Here is a 17,161-nt window from a genome sequence, read left to right as displayed (position 1 = left end):
CCAGTGTCTTCAATAATTTGTAACTCCTATAACAGATCCTATCTCTGTAACCTCCTCCTATCCCAATCGTCCCTCCACATATTTGAAATGTACTGCATTCCAGACTACCATCCCTGTCGCTGTAACTTGCTTCAGTGTCTACAACATGCCTTATCTAAGTAATCTCCTCCTCCAATCACTGGAGACAGAGTCATACAGCATGGAAACCGTTCCTTTGATTCAAATAGTCCATAATGACCAGAGACCCTGAACGATTCGAGTTTCTCTGCATTTGACCCAAATCCCTTCAAAGCTTCTCCTCTCCATGTACCTGCCCAAATGTCTTTTGCATGTTGTTATTGGACTTTGCTCTACCACTTCCTCTGGAAGCTCATTCCATACCTGCACCATCCTATGTGTGGAAAATGTTCTCCTCCAATCCCTTTTACTTCTTTCTTCGCTCCTTTCATATTTATTCCCTCTAGAACATAGAATGTGGCAGCGCAGTACAGGCTCTTTGACTCTCGATGTTGCGCCAAGCTGTGGAACAAATTTGAAGCCCAAGTAGCTGACACTATTCCATTCTCGTCCATATGACTATCCAATGACCATTTAAATGCCTTTCAGGTTAGCAGATCTACTCCTGTTGCTGGCAGACCTGAGGAGAGTCAATACAGTGTGTGAATAATCCTGAGGCCTGAGGATAGTCAAGACTGTGTGTGAATAATCCTGGGACCTGAGAATGGTCGGTACAGTGTGTGAATACTCACGTGGCCTGAGAATATCAATACTGTGTCGCCTGTGATTGCCCCAATGATGTGTGAACAATCCAGTGGCCTGAGGATGGTCAATAATGTGTGAATACCCCTGTGGCCTGAGGATAGTCAATGCTGAGTGTTAGTTATCCTTCGGCCTGAGGATTGTGAACATAGATTGTGAAAAATCCTGCGGCCTGAGAATTTCAGTACTGTGTGTAAATAATCCCGTATCCTGAGAATGGCCAATATTGTGTTTGAATGACTCTTTCCTGAGGATGGTCAATACTGTGTGCGAATAATCCTGGGAACTGAGAATGCACAATACTGTGTGTGAATATTACTGTGGCCTGAGGACGGTCAATGCTGTTTGTAAATAATCCTACGGTCTGAGAATGGTCAATACAGCATGTGAAAAATCCTGTGGCCTGAGAACTTCAATACTGTGTGTAAATAATCCTGTAGGCTCAGGATACTTAATACTGTGTGTGAATTAATCTTATTGAGTGAAGATGGTCAATACTGTGTTCGAATAATTCTCTCTTGAGGATGGTCAATACTGTATGTGAATAATCCTGGGAACTGAGGTTCGTCAGTACTATGTGTGAATATTATAGTGGCTGAGGACGGTCAATGCTGTTCGTGAGTAATCCTGTGGCCTGAGGATGGTCAATACTCTGCGTGAATAATCCTGAGGCCTGAGAATATTCTATTCTGTGTGTAAATAAACCTGTGGCCTGAGGATGGTAAATACTGTGTGCTATTAATCCGGTGTCCTGAGGATGATCAATACTATTAGTGTGCAGCACATTGGCACAGTGGTTAGCACTGCTACCTCACAGTGCCAGAGACCCGGGTTCAATTCCCGTCTCAGGCGACTGACAGTGTGGAGTTTGCACTTTCTCCCCGTGTCTGCGTGGGTTTCCTCCGGATGCTCCGGTTTCCTCTCACAGTCCAAAGATGTGCAGGTCAGGTGAATTGGCCATGCTAAATTGTCGATTGGTGTTCGGTGTAGGGGTATGGGTGGGTTGCGCTTCGGCGGGTCGGTGTGGACTTGTTGGACCGAAGGGCCTGTTTCCACACTGTAATGTAATCGAATCTAAATGTTTGTGAATAATTCTTTGGCCTGAGAATATTCAATACTGTGTGTGATTAATGCTGCGGCCTGAAAATGGTCAGTACTGTGTGTGGATAATCCTGTGGCCTGAGAATATTCAACACTGTTTGTGAATAATCCTGTGGCCAGAGGATTGGAAATACTATATGAATATTCCTGTGGCCTGAGGACAGTCAATACTGTGTGTGAATAGTCCAGTGATCTGGGAATGGGAAATAATATGTGTGAATAATCCTATATCCTGAGGATGGTCAATACTGTGTTTGAATAATTCTCTCTTGAGGATGGTCAATACTGTATGTGAATAATCCTGGGAACTGAGGTTCATCAGTACTATGTGTGAATATTATAGTGGCTGAGGACGGTCAATGCTGTTCGTGAGTAATCCTGTGGCCTGAGGATGGTCAATACTGTGTCTGACTAATCCTGTAGTCACTGAAGTGTTGTTTTTTTGATTAGCAACTGGTTGATTCACTCCCTCATATGTCCCTCCACATTGCTGCAAACCCCTCCAGCTGCAGCAATCCGTACTGTCTTTGTAACACTGTTCAGGCCCTGATGACTCTCTGTAACACTCTCAGCACATTCGTCTCTCCCTGATCCTGTCGTGACATTAAACGCTGATAATGATTCCCCTTCCCACAGCCCTCCCCCTGCTAGCAGACCCTTTGCAATCTCTTTAAAACTTACTCCTAAAACACACTCTCCCTTTAGGATTTTAAGTACTTTTTGGTGACCTTCTCCACCTCATAATCTAATATGATCCATTTTGTTCTGAGTGAGGGACCGGTGGGAATTTCTTGCTGAGGATTTGTCTGTTTCAATGAAATGTTCTTTTGTTGAGTGTTTTACACTGTTCTTTCAAACGTTTTCCACTGTTCATTTACAGACACATATTTCAGTCCATTGAGCCTGTTAACCATGGTCAGTTCTACTGTCAAACTTATGTGATTGGCTATTTTTGTTTCTAGTTGTAGCTTGGCCTTTGTGATTCACTGAAATGCTTGAAATTAATTTAAATTGCACTTTATCGCAATTTCCCAGAGGATCTCTCCAGGTGACGTGACTCATTCACTAAGTTTCATCTTACAACCATTTATCTGAGATAGTTACATCCCTAGCCAGTTGCACAGTGTGTTATTCAAAGAAACACTGAAAAAAATCTCTTTACTCCCCTTCCAATATCACACTTATCTGTGTGATTGTCCCAGATGATGCGAATATTGAACTTTCCCAAAATTATCACAATACATTTGTTTAAAAAATTCCAATGAATTCCTGTGCAATGCAGTGATGAGCAATGAAATGCTGTTCTGTGGCTAAAACTGTTCTGCTGCTTGTGTCCTTGGCAAGTTATGGCCAGAATTTGACTACTGGCTGACTCTACTTCATGATCTGAGGCCAAATGATTTCTCTGTAATGCCGTTGTTATCCATTATTGTTAGTATTGCCCATTTCGCCTGAGTTTCTGCAAGGTTGTGGATCATTGAATATTTATGTTCCATCTTTTGTTCGCCCGGAAACCATGTCTCCCTGGTGTCTAAATGTCTTTTAACTTTGGGTCACAAATCCATCGACCTTATTGATGAGACTTTGTCAATTCCAAAAAAAAATTGCTCTTTCCCACAACTTCCTGTCAAAAACCAATTCACTATTGTGCGACTTGAGTTAAACTTTGTCACATCCTGTCCCTTTCTGCTTGTCTTCGGGCCACATTCCCATGCTGTTCCGATGTGTCACCTTTTCTCTTTGGATTTGGAAAGCTCCTTTCTCCTGAACCCTGCATCCTCTCTGTCAGTTTAAAGCCCTGTCCATAAACCTACTGACATTATTGGCCAGGACACTGGTCCCAGCACAGTTCCAGTGGGACCATCCTAATGGATTATTTATTAAATCAGGTATGGGATGTGGATGTCTCTGGCTGACCAGCCTTTCTTGCCCAACCCGAGCTGACCTTGAGCTGAGTAGCTTGCTCAGCCATTTCAGAGGGTAATTGAGAGGCAAACACTTTGCTGTGAGTATGTCGTGCAGACCACGAGAGGATGGGCAGATGCCTTTCTAAAAGGACAAATGTTTGGATATTTTGTACATCAGTAATGGTTTTATACTTATTTATGGATTATTATTATTTTTAAAACTATTGATTTCAAATGTCTCCATTTCAGATGGTGAGATTCAAATCTGCCTCCCCTGAAGATTAGCTGAGGTTTTGGATACATTGTGTAGCAATAATACCACGGGGGCATCACTTCACCTGCTCACAGGTTGCTCATCCCAGAGCACTGATACCAGGGCACCATGAAGCTAAACCCATTCTTCCGACTCAGTTGTGTGATGCGGACATCTTCCAGCAATCTTGGGCTCTTAATTGATATCACTCCATTTTCCAGATCTCTGTGGGGCTCAATGCCATTCTCTATGTGTAACCCTCACTACATCAGTCTAATTTCCAATTGTGTCTATTCCTCTGTCTCCTCTTGGTACTCAGGAAGGTCCTGACGCAATAGACTTCCCAACTGCTGGGTGTCTCGTCCATCACCACATTGATGATGTTTGGTCAGCCAGAGAGACCAAGGGCAGGGAGATCTGGAACCTTCAACAAATCCAGTAGTGAGGTAATATCACCCACAGTGCACAGAGCAAAGAACAACGAGAGGGCTCCAAACATTGGCTAACAAGACATGACATAGATAGTGTTGGAGTGGAGGCACAGTACAGCCACAACACATGCTCAATCACCACCCCTACTTTAAGTTTTGTTGTACTAGGACTCACTACTCTGCACAACTGTATCTATGGCATGTCTTGTGGTCCAGTGTCTTCAATAATTTGTAATTCCTATAACCATTCCTGTCCCTGTAACCTCCTCCCTTCCTGATGGTCCCTCCACATATTTGAAACGTACTGCATTCCAAACTACCATCTCCCTATCTCAGTGTCTACAACATGCCTTATCTCGGTAATCTCCTCCTCTTTAACTGGATAGAGTCATGCACCACAGAAACGGTTCCTTCGATCCAACCTGTCCATGCAGACCAGAGTCGCTGAATGAGATGCGTTTCCTTGCATTTGACCCATATCCCTTCAAACCTTCTCGTCTCCATGTAATTGCCCAAATGTCTTTTACATGTTCTCATTGTACTTTTCTCTACCACTTCCCCTGGAAGATCATTCCATACCTGCACCATCCTCTGTGTGAAAAATGTTCTCCTCCAATTTCTTTAAAGTCTTTCTCTTTCATTTCATATTTATGTCCTCTAGAACATAGAACATGACAATGCACTGCAGGCCCTTCAGCCCTCAATTTTGTGTCAATTTCTGGAACCAATCTGAAGCCCAACTAACTGACGCTATTCCAGTCTCATCCATATGCCTATCCAGTGACCATTTAAATGCTCTTAAAGTTGGTGAGTCTACTACTGTTGCAGGCTGTGTATTCCATGCCCCTACTACTCTGAGTTAAGAGGCTACCTCTGACATCTGTCCTACTTCTATCACCCTTCAATTTAAAGCCTCTGCTAGGCATTGCCTTCCAAGGGAAAAGGCTCTCAACCCATCTTAGATTATCTTAGATGTCTCAATTAATTTGCCTCAAACATTTTCTCTCGAACGAAAACAGCCTTTTCTTGTAATATCTTCCCTCCAGAACAGGTAACATCCCAGTAAATCTCCTCTGAATCCTTTTCAAAGCTTACATATCCTTCCTGTAATGTAGTGACCTGAACTGTACACAATACCCCAGGTGTGGCCACCCACGAGTTTTGTACAGCTGTGGCATGATCTCATTGTTCCGAAACTCACTCCCTCTCCTAATAAAAGCTAACACACCAAATGCCTTCTGAACGAACTTATCAACTTGAGTGGCAATTTTCAGGGATCAGTGTATGTGGACGTAGCGATCTCTCTGTTTTTCTACACTACCAAGAAACTCACCATTAGCCCAGTACTCTGTGTTCCAGTTACTCCTTCCAAAGTGAATCATCTCACATTTTTCTGTATTAAACTCCATTTGTGAACTTTCAGTCCAGCTTTGCAGCTTATCTATGCCTCTCTCTAACCTACAACATCCTACATCACTATTCGCAACTCTAGCAACCTTAGTGTCATCCGCAACTTTACTAACCCATCCTTCAATGTCCTCATCCAGGCCATTTATATCAATGACAAGCAACAGTGGATCCAAAACAAGATCGTGGCGTTACCCCACTAGTAACTGAATTCCAGGATGAATATTTCCCATCAACCACTACTCTCTGTCTTCTTTCATTGAGCCACGTTCTGATCCAAACTGCAAAATTACCAACAATTTTGTTCTGATTTGGAGATGCCGGTGTTGGACTGGGGTGTACAAAGTAAAAAATCACACAACACCAGGTTATAGTCCAACAGGTTTAACTGGAAGCACACTAGCTTTCGGAACGACGCTTCTTCATCAGGTGATTGTTCCAATCACAATCAACTGATGAAGAAGTGTCGCTCCGAAGGCCAGTGTGCTTCCAGTTAAACCTGTTGGACTATAACCTGGTGTTGTTTGATTTTCAACAATTGTGTTGGTATTGACCTCTGTATTGTCTGCAATAGCTTACCGTGGGGAATGTTAACAAATCCAAAAACACCACATCAACTGCTTTACCCTCATCCACTTCTTTGGTCACCTTCTCAAAGAACTCAGGTTTGCGATGCACGACCTACCCTTCAGAAAACCATGTTGACTACCCTCATCAATTTATTCATCTCCAGATGGTTACAATTCCTATCTGTTATAAGCCTTTCCAACACTTTACCCAGAATCAAAGTAATGCTCACAGCTCTATAATTACCAGGGTTTTCTCTATTTCCCTTTTTGGACAAGGGGACAATATTTGGATCCTCCATCCTTCTGGCACTATCTCTGTAGACAATAACAACATAAAGATCAAACCCAAAGACGTAGCAGTCACCTCCCTGGCTTCCCAGAGAATATGAGGATAAATCCTATCCAGCCCAGGGGAGTTAGCTAGCTTTACACTTTGCAGAATTGCTAACACCTCCTTCTTCTGTAGTTCAATCTCTTCTAGTTATGAACTCCACTACCCTGGGGAAAAGACGTTGGCTAATCAACTTACCTGTAACCATCATTGTTTTATAAACCGTTATGAGGTCACCTCTCAGCCAACTACGCCCAGTGGAAATACAAAGAACGATGATACATGTGTTTCTGTTGACGTTCCCAACACTACTTTGCCACAATGTACTGGGATACACTTGTTCAGGACCTGGGCTTTCTCGACCTTTGTGTTTTAAGACCTCCAGTACTAGGTCTTCTGTAATGGGGACTTTGTACAAGACATCACTGTTTCTTTCCCTTTGTTTCCTAGTCTTTGTCCACAGTATGTTCTGACATGAAATATTCATTTAGGGTCTCGCCCATCTCCTGTGGTTCCACATTTGGATGGCCTCACTGATCTTTCAGGGACCCTTTTGTCTGTCCAGTTGCTTTTTTGTCCTTGTGTGCTGTAGAAATTTATTTTGCATTCTCCTTAAACTTATGTGCCAAATCTATCTCACCCTCACTCCGCTCCCCCCCCAACTCCCCCCCCACTCCCCCCCCACTCCCCCCCACGACACCACCCCGCCCAATGTTGCTTTCCAGCTTATCTAGCCTCTCGGATTTTGTCAAACCCTCCAGTATCAGTAACGTCTTCGTCAATCTTTGCTCCATTTACAGCATCAGTAAATGCTTCTTAAATCGCGAGGATCAGAATTCTATGCAGCGCTCCAAAGCTGTACTGTCTATCCCTAAACAATCCTTGTCTTTGCAAATGCATGTAATTCCTGTTCAGTGGAATCACTTCCAACAACGTATGCATCACTGACATCAAGCTAATTGGTGTTGATGTCCCTGGCTTTTTCTCACAGCCTTTCCTGAGGACTGGCACAACATCAGCCACACTCCAGGCTTCCAGCTCATCACCTGTGGCTGTCAGTAATAGACAAATCTCTTTATGGGACCCCACAATTTCTTCCTGAGTTTCCCACAATATCCAGGGTTATACTTGATTAGTTCCCAGGGATTTGTCTACCATTTATGCATTTAAAAACCTCCAGCACCTCCTGTTCTATTATGCGGACTCTTTTGAAGACATCACTGTTTATTTCCCTGAGTTGCCCAGTTTTTCCTCGCAGTAAGTTGAAAAGTGAAATTTTCGTTTAGGATCTCAGCCATCTCTTCTGGTTCCACACTTGGTTGGCCCCATTAAACCATATTCAATCCGTGTTTAGTGTTCTGTTGTTAATATGCTTGTATTTTCCTCAGTTTGATCTGCCAGAGCTTTCTGTGGTCCTCTTTGGCCCCACGTGATCTCTCACTTAAGTGTATTACTTCACCTGCAGTGTTCTTGAAGGGATTCTCTTAATCCAGCTGGCTATATGTGACACGTGGCCCCTTTTTCTGGACCAGAACCTGAATATCACCATTCATCCTGTGTTTCTTACTTGCATCAGCATTATCCTTCACACTAACAGGAATATGCTGGCACTGAACTCTCATTTATCTCTCTTTTGAACGCTTCCCACCTGCCTGACGTCCCTTTACCTGCAAATAGCCTCCACAAGTAATTGTTAAAAGCTCTTGACTCATATCTTCTGGATTCAGGCAAGGCCAGTTTTGATCATTAACTTGTGGACCAGCCATGTTCTTTTCTATCACTATTTTCAAACTATTACGATTGTTGTGACTTTTCCAAAGTGTTCCCCCACTAACACCTCTGTCCCTTTCACTTACTTGTTTCCCAAGGGGAGGTCCGGTTTTACCCCTTCCTGCAGTCTGACCATTTCCATTCTGATTGGGACAATTTTCTTGAACATGCCTAACAAATCCCTCCCATCCAACCTCCAAACACTCTGGCAATCCCAGTCTAGGTTTGGAAAATTAAAATCCCCGACCATTACAACCCTATCCTTCTTACAGATATCTGAGATTGCCTGAAATATTTACTGCTCAATTTCCCACTGACTCTTGAGGGCCTGTAGTGCAGTCATATCAAAGTGATGACCGATTCTCATTTCTCATTTCCACCATTAGCCAATACCAACCTGCTGGACAGACATAACAGACAACAGGACGTTGAACCTATCAACAAAGACGGCATACTTAAACTACTGGACTTGTGCCTCACAACACACTTCACATTCAACAACCAAATATACGAACAAATCAACGGAATACCCATGGGCTCACCCATCTCTGGACTCATAGCAGAAGCAGTAATGCAAAGGTTAGAACAAACAGTCTTACCACAAATACAACCCAAACTCTGGGTCAGATATGTGGATGACACCTTTGTAATAAATAAAAACACAGAAATAGAACACACACCAGATCATCAACGCCACACTCACAGGAATCTGATTCACGAGAGAGGAAGAAAAGGACAACCAACTCCCATTCCTAGATGTGATAGTACAGAGAACACCGAACGGAGAATTCACCACAAAGGTATACAGGAAAGTCACACACACAGACTAAGTCCTAAACTATGAAAGCAACCACCCCAACACACAAATGAAGTTGCATCAGGACACTATTCAAAAGGGCCACAACACACTGCAGCACACCAGAACTGCAAAAAGAGGAAGAGAAACACCTATACAAGGTATTCGCCAAAAACAGATACCCCCGCAATTTCATCAACAGATGCCTAAGGGAGAGACAATGGAAAAAGGACATGCTGCAACCCAAAGGACTAGCCACACTACCATACATCAGGAGCATTTCTGAACTGACAGCCAGACTACTGTGACCAGTAGGACTCATAACAGCACACAAACCAACAGCCAGACAACAACTCACCAGAACGAAGGACCCGATACCCAACATGAGAAAAACTAATGTAGGGTACAAAATCCCATGCAAGAACTGCACAAAACACTACATTGGACAAACAGGAAGACAGTTAACAATCCGTATACAGGAACACCACCTAGCCACGAAACGACACGACCAGCTATCCTTAGTAGCCACACACACAGACGACAAGCAACATGAATTCGACTGGGACAACACTACCATTATAGGGCAAGCCAAACAGAGAACAGCCAGGGAATTCCTAAGAGGCATGGCACTCATCCAAAGACTCTATCAACAAACACATCGACCTGGACCCAATATACCGGCCACTACAGCAGACAGCTCAAACTGACAACTGGAAGCGGCAGAGACAGGCCACTATAAATGCCGGAGTAAACAGCACAGAAGCGCTTCACAGGAGGCTCCCAAGCACTGAGAATGTCACCTAGACAGGGGACGAAACGTTTGCAAGACAAATTCCCAGCTCGGCAAACAGAACCACAACAGATGCTGAATAGGCTGGGGCTATTTTCTCTGGAGAGTCAAAGACTGAGAGGTGACTTAATGGAGATTTATAAAATCACGAGGGGTGTGAATAAGGTGGGCAGCCGGGTCCTATTTCCTCAGGTTAGTTGGGTCCAAAACTAGAGCACCTGGGTTTAAGTTGAGAGGGGAAACATTTAAAAGGGATCTAAATGGCAATGTTTTCAAGCTGAGTGTGGTGTGTGTATGTGAGGGGCTACCAGATGAAGTAGTAGAGGCTGATAAAATCATAACATTTAAAAGGCTTCCAATTGGGTACATGAATAGGAAGGGTTTTGATGGATACAGGCCAATAGATGGCAAATGGGAATCCATTAGTTTAGGATTCCTTGTTGGCACGGACGAATTGGACTGAAGTCTGTTTCTTTGATCTCAATAAATTAAGATACATTCCTCTATTTTGTGGAGAGCTTGCTGAAGCACAGATAATTATCCTTGGAGCTGAGAAGGTGAAGCAGTGATTTCGATCTGAAGCAGATTTGGTTCCAAGGTCTTGAATTTGCAGAGAGAGAGAGGAATTGTGAACACTGTCACAATTTTTAGTAACTACTTTCAAGTAATTGGCAAATAATACAAGGTGAAAATGTGAACACTATTTTCCTCAGTAAGTTCTGAGCATCTGGAACAGTCTGAACGACACAGATTCAGCAGGTATTCTGAAACAGAATTAGAATTTTACTTTTTCAGGAAAGATTTGGGGGGCTATGGGCACATGGGAGGGGACTTGGGACAGATTTGCAGCATCTCCAGAGGGAGAGAGTACAGCCCCAATGGGCTGAATAGCCCCCAGGCCCTGTGCTCTGTGATACTGCCCCATTCACTGTGAATGATGAAGCTCATCTCAGGGCAGAGAGCGGGATTAGCCCTCCGCTCTCATCACAATGGGGCCCAGCTAATTGACGGCAGCTCCAGACCAATGGGAGGAGAGTCTGTGTGGTCCTGCAGCCAATGGGAGTGAATGAGGGGTGTGACCAGCAAGACAACACCTGTCCATCGGCTGTGCAGGTGCAGTGTCACTGGGTGGGGTTGGGAGAGACAGCAGAGACTGGGATAGAGGCTGTGGGACCTGAATTACAAACTCCCGGTAAATTAAAAGCAAAAGAACTGCGGGAGATGTAAATCAGAAACAACAACCAGGAGGTTCTGGAAAAGCTCAGCAGGTCTGGCAATATCTGTAATGAAAAATCAGAGTTAAAGTTTCAGACCCAGTATCCCTTCCTCAGGACAGATGTTACTGAGAAAAAAAGTCAGTTTATGTGCAGAAGTTAATGTGGGGGGAAGGATAAAAGGAGTAAAGGATAGGTGGGGATAGAGTGAGAAGAACGGTTGGATAAAGGAGTGGATAACGATCTGGCTGGGGGAGGGTCATTAGCTGTTAGTGGAGACTGTTCGTGGCTAGTGGTAGTGTGTCATGGCAGGCTGTGAGAACGAGGCCTGGTGTGTGGGGTAGGGGGCTACGACATGAGGTTGTTGACTTATGGTTAACCACTAACTGTCTCCACTGTAAGCTGTTGACCACCTGTATCACTCCACGATTGGAGCTGCCGAGGACACAAACCTTTGGAATATCTTCCCTAACTCCCTCTGTCCGCTTTAAAGATGTATCTAAAAATCGTTCTCTTTAATCAACATTTCCATCATTCGTGAAGCATTTTAAGAGACTTGTCAATGTGAAAGGCTCCATACAATGCAGGTAGTTGTTGTTATTGTCTGACATCAAGAGAAACAGAGATGAGCCCTCTCTCTCTCACACCTGATGAACAACAGCAAAATCAGGAAGCACTGAGCATGCTCCAGCCCACAATGGGCCTCGGATTATTGATGTCAGCGCAGGACCAATAAGAGTGGGGGAACGGGGCTAGAGGTGCTAGTTGGTCCTTCAACCAATCGGAGTGAATGAGGGGCGGGATAATTCTCAACCACGTGATAAACTTCACTGACAGCACACTGTTTTTGTGACCAAGGCATTGGAAATGTGTGAAAGTGAAGGGCAGGGGAAAGGAAAGACACATTGACCAGGAAGAGGAGGAAATTTTCATGGTATGTGACGAAAGGTTTTACAGAACTTAGTGCACATTGTAAAACACAAATTTCAAAATCCAAATTCTGCACCATTTTCCCTCCCTATAATGCATTTTGCACTCCCTGAAATATCAACCGTGTGTTTCTCCCTCCACAGATACCAGTGATTCGTGCCAAAGCCCCATTGCCTGTGGAGAAGGTGATGTTTGACTTCGTTGTACAGCTGCAGTTCGTGTGGTGAAGGTGCTCCCACAATGTGGTTGGGTAAGAGCTGTTATAGATTATTCACTCAGTAACATTGAAAAGTTGACAATGTATGTGCAAATCAACAACAGTTTTTTTTATCATGTTTATAATTCCACAGAAATACTATTGAGAACTTCTGACATAAGGCCACAGATGGGGATATTAGGTCAGGTGATCAAAAGAATTGCCAAATAAGCAGGTTTTCAGGAATACCTGAAAGGAGGAAAGCAGGTCTGAGAGGGTTAGGGTTGGAATTCCAGACCGTGTTGCCTTGGCAACAGTAGAAACAGCCAGACAGGTGAAGCAATGTATAAACACATCGTTGGGAGTTTGAAAGAAAATGAGTTGTCGGGGTCTCACAGGTTGTGTGGTGCAGGGAGACAGGGCTGTTCACAGCCAGGAATTACATCAAGGGTGAGAATTTTAAATTGTTGCTTGTTAATAGGAACCTTTTGATGGATCAACAAGTTTTAGTACAAGTGAGCACTTGGGCAGTAGGGTTTTAGATACTCTTGAGATTACATGGAAGTTGAATGTGGGAGGCTGGCCAGGAGTGTGTTTGGATAATGAAGTCTGGAGATAACACAGGGATGGACGAGTGTTTCAGTAAATGAGCCGATACTAGGGTGGAGTTGGGTGATGTCACTGATGGAGGAATAGTGCTTTTGGAGTTGGGCTGCTCCTCCTCCTCATCACCCTCCCTCCCCAATTCACAGATATTGTTCCTTGTTCTACCTGTCTGTCTTTTCTGGTTATGTCCTTCTATCCCATTCTGCTACAAACCAATATTTGACCCCGCCGTTTAATGCAAAAACCTACTCCATCCCAACTCTCCCTTTCCTTTCTGAATTCCTTGTATTTGGTGTCCCTTAAGGATCTCTCCTCGGTCCCTCCTGTTTCTCACCTACACACTGCCAGGAGGTGACATCGTCCTAAAGCACCGTGTTGGGTTTCACATGTACACTGACAATGCCCAGCTCTCCCTCCCCATCATCCCTCTCCATTACTCAGTTATCAAACTGCTCATCACGCTCCCACTTCGCGATTGGCTGCAATTTCCTGCAACGGAACGTTACAATGGTTAAACCCATTGCCTTCAGTTGCTATTACAAATTACTTTCCCTTACTGCTGAGCCCCTCCCTCTCCCTGTGAACTATCTGAGGCAGAACCACACTCTTCACAATATTGCTCTCATATCTGACCCCAAGGTGAGCTTCTGATCAGACATTCGGGACGGCACGGTGGCACAGTGGTTAGCACTGCTGCCTCACAGCGCCAGAGACCCGGGTTCAATTCCCGCCTCAGGCAACTGACTGTGTGGAGTTTGCACGTTCTCCCCGTGTCTGCGTGGGTTTCCTCCGGGTGCTCCGGTTTCCTCCCACAGTCCCAAAGATGTGCAGGTCAGGTGAATTGGCCATTGCTAAAATTGCCCGTAGTGTTAGGTAAGGGGTAGGTGTAGATATAGGGGTAGGGGTATGGGTGGGTTATGCTTCGGCGGGGCGGTGTGGACTTGTTGGGCCGAAGGGCCTGTTTCCACACTGTAAGGAATCTCATCTAATCTAATCTAATCTACACAATCACAAACACCAGGAATTCCAATCTCTTAAATGTTGCTTGTCTCCACCTCACCCCAGCTCCATTGCTACTGAAACCCCTGACCTGTGTCGGTGTTGCCTTAAACTTGACGAATCCAAAACAGAACCCGTGATTCCGTGACTGACCCAGAATCTGGTTCCAGACTCCCTCATGATGGGAAATATCCTCTCAGTATTCACCCTGTCAAACTCCTTAAGTATCCTGCATGTTACAATGAGATCCCCTGTCATTCTTCCCAAATCCAGTGAGTAGAGTCCCAATTTCTTCAGCATTTTCTTAAAAGATAATCCCTGCAAACCAGGGTTCATCCCAGTCAATTTTCTGTGAAATGCCTCTGATGGAATGATTTATTTCCTTAAATAAAGGGACCAAAACTTCTGTCATTACTCCAGATGTGGTCTCACTCGCACTTTATAAAGTTCCTCTCAGGTATGTACTCCAAACAACTCCCTTTAAACTTGCACAGATGTTAGAAATACTCAGCAGGTCATGCAGCATTTGTGAAGAAAAATCAGTTCAAGTTTCGGGTCTGGTCACCCTTCCTCAGATACGTTAACTCTAATTTCTTTTCACAGATGCTGCTAGACCTGTTGAACTTTTCCAGAAACTTCTGTTCTCTTCCTGGTTTACAGCATCTTCAGTTGTTTCAGTTTTCATATCCTTTAAACTTGCCATCTCACTTCTAGAATTTGTCATTTCCACTTTGGAAAAAAGATTCACATTTGTTTGGTCTCCCCTACCCTGGGAAAAAAGAAACCATGACTAGTCACCCTATCATTGCTCCTCATAATTTTATAAAGTTCAATAAAGCCACCTAAAGTGTCCAGTGCTGCAGGGAAATAGCCTCAGCCTATTCAGCCTCTCCCTATGGTTCAAATGTTCCAATACTGGCAACACCATAGTAAGACCATTCTGAACTCTTTCAAGTTTCCCAACATCGTTCCTGTAACAGGGAGACTGGAATTTAAAGCAGTCTGGGGATTCCAAAAGTGGTCGAGCCAATAAACTGTACAACCGAAACATGATCTCCCAACTCCTATACTCAATGCACTGCCCAAAAACAGCTAGCATCGCAAACACCACTTTCACTGACCTGTCTACCTTCAACCCCACTTTCAAGGAACTATCAGCCCACATTGCATGGTCTGTTTGTCTGTCAACACTTCCCAGGAACTTGTCATTAAGAGGTTGAGTCCTTTTCTGGTAACATCTTTTTGAAATCAGGGAGACCGCAATTGAATGTAGTATTCTAAAACTGGCCTCACCAATACCCTACTCAGCCACAACATGCCCTCCTAATCCCTATACTCAGTGACAGATTCCCTACAGTGTGGAAGCAGGCCTTTTGGCCCATGAGACCATACCAACCATCGGAACAGCATTCCACCCTAACTCTGTAACCTACCATTACCCAAAGCTCATCCAGCTAACCTGCATGTCTTTGGATTTGTGGGAGGAAATTAAGATCACCCAGAGGAAGCCCACGCAGACACACAGGGAGAATGTGCAAACACCACACAGACAGTGGAATCGAACCAGAGTCCATTTATTGATCAGCACATTTCATTCAATGTTAGAGTCCCAAATGCCATGGTCAGCACCTAATCTCCCTGAAACTCGACTTTCCAAGAACTATGCAGTTGTTCTGAGCTCTTCAGAGGGAATTAAGGTGAGGAGGAGAAAACAGGAACAGTGTTGAGTTTTAGATCTATAAAATAACTCTCCATCTTCTCCCCGTCTTCCCCCGCTCTGTCTGCTCCATCCCCCCACTCTGTCTGCCCCCCCCCCCTGCCGTCGTCGGCCTGTTCTCCCCCCCCCCCCCCTCACTCCTGTCGGTCTGGCTCCCCAGCCCCCTCCCCCCTCCGTCGGCCTGTCCACACCCCCCTCAACCGTCCACACCCCCCTCAGACGGTCTGTTTCCCCCCCCCCCGTTGACCTTTTCCCCTACCCCCCCGTCCCCCATCTCTTCCTTCCTTTGTTGGTCAGCCCCCCCCCCCCCAACCCATGTCTATTTGCCCTTTCTGTCAGTCGCCTCACCCCCCCGCCCCCGTCTCTTCCCCTCCTCTCTAATCCCACTTTCTGTCCTCACCCGTCACTGTGCCCACCTGTCTCTGCACCCCCCCTCTTTCCCCACCCATTTCGGTCCCACCCCTCTCGATCCACCCACCCCCTGTCTACCTACCTACCCTCCCTCCCACTCCCCTAGTTCTGTACTCCCCCCACTGCAGGGCAAATATCTTGTCTATTTACCCTATCCACGCCCAGCCTGATTTTAAAAATCTCTTTCAGGTCACCATTCAGCATCTGATGCTTCAGGGAAAACAGCCTATCCAACCCTGGCAACATGCTATAATTCTTTTCTGATCTCTTTAAAGTTTAAGAACATCCATCTGATAGGAATAAAACAGAATTCTATGGAATATTGATTCGGCAACTTTTGCAATGTCCTGTACAGCCGCAATATGACCTCCCAACCCCTATACTCAATGCTCTGCCCAGTAAAGACAAGCAGACCAACTGTTGCCTTCACTATCCTATCGACTTGCTACTCTACTGTCAAGGAACTATGAACTTGCAATCCAAGGACTCTTTGTTTGGCAGCACTCCCCAGGAACCTACTATTAATAAGTCCTGCTAAAGTTTGCTTTTCCAAAATGCAGCAGCTTGCATTTTGCTGAACTGAATTCCTCAGCCCATTCACCCATCTGATCCAGATCCTCTTGTACTCTGAGGTAATCCTTTTCACTGTCTACTGCACCCCCCATTTTGGTGTCATCTGCAAACTTACTTACAATACCTCTTATGTTCACATCCAAATCATGGATATAAATGACAAAAAGTAGTGGATCCAGCACCAATCCTTGTGACACTCCACTGGTCACAGGCCTCCAGCCTGAAAAACCCCCTCTGCCTTCTACCTTCGGGCCAGTTCTGTACTCCATGCGATCTAACCTTGCTGACCAGTCTCCCATGAGGAACCTTGTTAAACACGTTACTGAAGTCCATGTAGATCATGTTCATGCTCTGACCTCAGCAATCCTCTTTGTTACTTCTTCAAAAAAACTGAGTCAAAT

General features: G+C 44.7%; 1 long non-coding RNA gene across 4 annotated transcripts in view; it reads left to right on the top strand.

The window, feature by feature from the left end:
* The window catches only part of LOC140487229 (uncharacterized), a 33,899-nt gene that overhangs the window by 8,366 nt on the left and 8,372 nt on the right, over positions 1-17,161 (top strand). Inside the window, exons 4-6 of one of the 4 annotated variants that reach the window (XR_011962807.1) lie at positions 4,340-4,466; positions 8,915-10,235; positions 12,402-12,508. This is a non-coding gene — a long non-coding RNA (uncharacterized lncRNA). Of the gene's footprint in view, positions 1-606; positions 1,477-4,339; positions 4,467-8,914; positions 10,236-12,401; positions 12,509-17,161 lie in introns of those variants that run through there. The other 3 variants (XR_011962806.1, XR_011962808.1, XR_011962809.1) reach the window with 3 other exon arrangements.

Source organism: Chiloscyllium punctatum, chromosome 16 (assembly GCF_047496795.1).
Source record: "Chiloscyllium punctatum isolate Juve2018m chromosome 16, sChiPun1.3, whole genome shotgun sequence".
Taxonomy (NCBI): domain Eukaryota; kingdom Metazoa; phylum Chordata; class Chondrichthyes; order Orectolobiformes; family Hemiscylliidae; genus Chiloscyllium; species Chiloscyllium punctatum.
This window is presented reverse-complemented; position numbering and strand designations above follow the sequence as displayed.